Below are 4,302 nucleotides of genomic sequence, written 5' to 3'. Positions count from 1 at the left end.
ACACACACACATTCAATGTGATGGCACACTAACAGCAAGTGCTTTGTAGTCTGGCTCATAGTTAGACACAGCAGGTCTGACACTGTGTGAGACGTCTATTAGTCAGACACAGCAGGTCTGACACTGTGTGAGACGTCTATTAGTTTGACACAGCAGGTCTGACACTGTGTGAGACGTCTATTAGTCAGACACAGCAGGTCTGACACTGTGTGAGACGTCTATTAGTCAGACACAGCAGGTCTGACACTGTGTGAGACGTCTATTAGTTAGACACAGCAGGTCTGACACTGTGTGAGACGTCTATTAGTTAGACACAGCAGGTCTGACACTGTGTGAGACGTCTATTAGTTAGACACAGCAGGTCTGACACTGTGTGAGACGTCTATTAGTTAGACACAGCAGGTCTGACACTGTGTGAGACGTCTATTAGTTAGACACAGCAGGTCTGACACTGTGTGAGACGTCTATTAGTTAGAGACAGCAGGTCTGACACTGTGTGAGACGTTCCATTAGTTAGACACAGCAGGTCTGACACTGTGTGAGACGTCTATTAGTTAGACACAGCAGGTCTGACACTGTGTGAGACGTCTATTAGTTAGACACAGCAGGTCTGACACTGTGTGAGACGTCTATTAGTTAGACACAGCAGGTCTGACACTGTGTGAGACGTCCTTAGTTGGAGCACAGCAGGTCTGACACTGTGTGAGACGTCTATTAGTTAGACACAGCAGGTCTGACACTGTGTGAGACGTCTATTAGTTAGACACAGCAGGTCTGACACTGTGTGAGACGTCTATTAGTTAGAGACAGCAGGTCTGACACTGTGTGAGACGTCTATTAGTTAGACACAGCAGGTCTGACACTGTGTGAGACGTCTATTAGTTAGACACAGCAGGTCTGACACTGTGTGAGACGTCTATTAGTTAGACACAGCAGGTCTGACACTGTGTGAGACGTCTATTAGTTAGACACAGCAGGTCTGACACTGTGTGAGACGTCTATTAGTTAGACACAGCAGGTCTGACACTGTGTGAGACGTCTATTAGTTAGACACAGCAGGTCTGACACTGTGTGAGACGTCTATTAGTTAGACACAGCAGGTCTGACACTGTGTGAGACGTCTATTAGTTAGACACAGCAGGTCTGACACTGTGTGAGACGTCTATTAGTTAGACACAGCAGGTCTGACACTGTGTGAGACGTCTATTAGTTAGACACAGCAGGTCTGACACTGTGTGAGACGTCTATTAGTTAGAGACAGCAGGTCTGACACTGTGTGAGACGTCTATTAGTTAGACACAGCAGGTCTGACACTGTGTGAGACGTCTATTAGTTAGACACAGCAGGTCTAACACTGTGTGAGACGTCTATTAGTTAGACGAGACCTGTTCTTTGACTTGATCATTTCCATCTGTGAAAAGGCCACCTCACAGAGAGATGTTGATCCACAGCAGGCCTTCACCTTAAGTGCACAGGATGAAAGGAGGGGAAACATTTCAGTGTTTACAAGAACCCAAGAGTCACGGTCTCTTGATCTTGCTTTCAACTCTATGTCCTTTTGCAATTAAATTATCTCCATTGGTAAAGCAAATACTTGCTGGAATTTGGCAGACACCTCAATCTCAATGGGGAGGTAAGGGTTTGAGATAAATGCAACAACCACTCCTATGTCATTGAACTCCTGAAAACGCATGTTGAATTCAGATGCCAGTTTCTGCAGGTGGGAACAGAATTCGTGCTGGAGAAAAGCATATTTGTTTCCGATGTGTTGCTACATTTTCTCCAGGTTTGGGATGTGCACCAGCCTTCCATTCCTCAGCTGAGAGGCCCACACACACACCTTGGCTTTAAAGGCTGAGAGGCCCACACACACACCTTGGCCTTAAAGGCTGGGAGGCCCACACCCCCACCTTGGCCTTAAAGGCTGGGAGTCTACCCCACCTTGGCCTTAAGGCTGGGAGGCCCACACCCCCCACCTTGGCCTTAAAGGCTGGGAGGCCCACACACCCACCTTGGCCTTAAAGGCTGGGAGGCCCACACACACACCTTGGCCTTAAGGCTGGGAGGCCCACACACACCCACCTTGGCCTTAAAGGCTGGGAGGCCCACACCCCCACCTTGGCCTTAAAGGCTGGGAGGCCCACACACCCACCTTGGCCTTAAAGGCTGGGAGGCCCACACACCACCTTGGCCTTAAAGGCTGAGGCCCACACACCCACCCCTTGGCCTTAAAGGCTGGAGGCCACACACACCTTGGCCTTAAAGGCTGGGAGGCCCACACACCCACCTTGGCCTTAAAGGCTGGGAGGCCCACACCCCACCTTGGCCTTAAAGGCTGGAGGCCCACACCCCCACCTTGGCCTTAAAGGCTGGGAGGCCCACACACCCACCTTGGCCTTAAAGGCTGGGAGGCCCACACACACACCTTGGCCTTAAAGGCTGGGAGGCCCAAACACACCTTGGCCTTAAAGGCTGGGAGGCCCAAACACACACCTTGGCCTTAAAGGCTGGGAGGCCCAAACACACCTTGGCCTTAAAGGCTGGGAGGCCCACACACACACCTTGTTCTTAAAGGCTGGGAGGCCCAAACACACACCTTGGCCTTAAAGGCTGGGAGGCCCAACACACACCTGGCATTAAAGGCTGGGAGGCCCACACACACACCTTGGCCTTAAAGGCTGAGAGGCCCACACACACACCTTGGCCTTAAAGGCTGGGAGGCCCACACACACACCTTGGCCTTAAAGGCTGAGAGGCCCACACACACACCTTGGCCTTAAAGGCTGGGAGGCCCACACACACACCTTGGCCTTAAAGGCTGAGAGGCCCACACCCCCCACCTTGGCCTTAAAGGCTGGGAGGCCCACACCCCCACCTTGGCCTTAAAGGCTGGGAGGCCCACACCCCCACCTTGGCCTTAAAGGCTGGGAGGCCCACACACACACCTTGGCCTTAAAGGCTGGGAGGCCCACACACACACCTTGGCCTTAAAGGCTGGGAGGCCCACACACACCTTGGCCTTAAAGGCTGGGAGGCCCACACCCCCACCTTGGCCTTAAAGGCTGAGAGGCCCACACACCTTGGCCCAGGCCCACACCCCCACCTTGGCCTTAAAGGCTGGGAGGCCCACACACCCACCTTGGCCTTAAAGGCTGGAGGCCCACACACCCTTAAAGGCCTTGGCCTTAAAGGCTGGGAGGCCCACACACCCACCTTGGCCTTAAAGGCTGGGAGGCCCACACACACACCTTGGCCTTAAAGGCTGGGAGGCCCACACCCCACCTTGGCCTTAAAGGCTGGGAGGCCCACACCCCACCTTGGCCTTAAAGGCTGGGAGGCCCACACCCCCACCTTGGCCTTAAAGGCTGGGAGGCCCACACACACCTTGGCCTTAAAGGCTGGGAGGCCCACACCCCCCACCTTGGCCTTAAAGGCTGGGAGGCCCACACACACACCTTGGCCTTAAAGGCTGGGAGGCCCACACACCCACCTTGGCCTTAAAGGCTGGGAGGCCCACACCCCACCTTGGCCTTGAGGCTGGGAGGCCCACACCCCACTTTGGCCTTAAAGGCTGGGAGGCCCACACCCCATCTTGGCCTTAAAGGCTGGGAGGCCCACACACACACCTTGGCCTTAAAGGCTGGGAGGCCCACACACACACCCCTTGGCCTTAAAGTAATATATTCAGCTGGTGTTGCGTGTTGTTAAATTCACCTATTCTGCATCAGGCGCACACAGACCAGACTGCTCTGAAATCGGAGTAGATTGCCAGAATGACTTTTACGACCGCTAGAGATATGCTTACTTGATAGCAGTCGTTCAATTCAGCATAGCTAGCTAGCAAAAGCGATTCAAATGTATTTCTAGCTAACTAAAATGACACCTGCATCTAGTTGTAGCCACCGAAAAACGATATGAGGGGGGAAAAAAATCGGTCACTCACCCACTCCTCCAATGACATTACATTCTCCCAGCAGCTAGCTAATGATAGCTTCCGTGCTTAAATAAATAGATACACTAGGTTATTAGCTACATTATAACTGCCTTTGTGATCATTTCTAGTTTGATCGTATTGATATTCCCAGCCTTAGTTACATTCATCAGTTTTTGTCTGAAATATAGAATAATTGAAACGGTGCATTCCGAATGGATGCCGCAAACAATGTATCAGTCCAACTATGATTTACAACCAGATATCAATATTTTTGGAATAGCAAGAAATGTATTGGTGAATTACATCGATCGTGCATTGAATTGCATTCTTACTGTACGTCATTTAATTGAGTCAAATCGAACCTATTT

The 4,302-nt window shown here is 51.5% G+C and overlaps 1 long non-coding RNA gene across 2 annotated transcripts; it reads left to right on the top strand.

Annotated features, from left to right (window-relative positions):
- Positions 1-266: 266 nt before the first annotated feature.
- LOC127918840 (uncharacterized) lies at positions 267-1,347 on the top strand. Of its 2 annotated transcripts, XR_008100982.1 has the most exons (5): positions 267-443; positions 527-649; positions 691-772; positions 814-1,223; positions 1,265-1,347. It is a non-coding gene; the product is annotated as an uncharacterized LOC127918840 (long non-coding RNA). The 2 variants fall into 2 exon arrangements; XR_008100983.1 differs by lacking the exon at positions 691-772.
- The last annotated feature ends 2,955 nt before the right edge of the window (positions 1,348-4,302 follow it).

This window comes from Oncorhynchus keta, unplaced genomic scaffold (genome assembly GCF_023373465.1).
Source record: "Oncorhynchus keta strain PuntledgeMale-10-30-2019 unplaced genomic scaffold, Oket_V2 Un_contig_15093_pilon_pilon, whole genome shotgun sequence".
NCBI classification, from domain to species: Eukaryota; Metazoa; Chordata; class Actinopteri; order Salmoniformes; family Salmonidae; genus Oncorhynchus; species Oncorhynchus keta.
The sequence above is the reverse complement of the archived record's forward strand: the minus strand, read 5'-3'. Positions and strand labels throughout refer to the sequence as shown.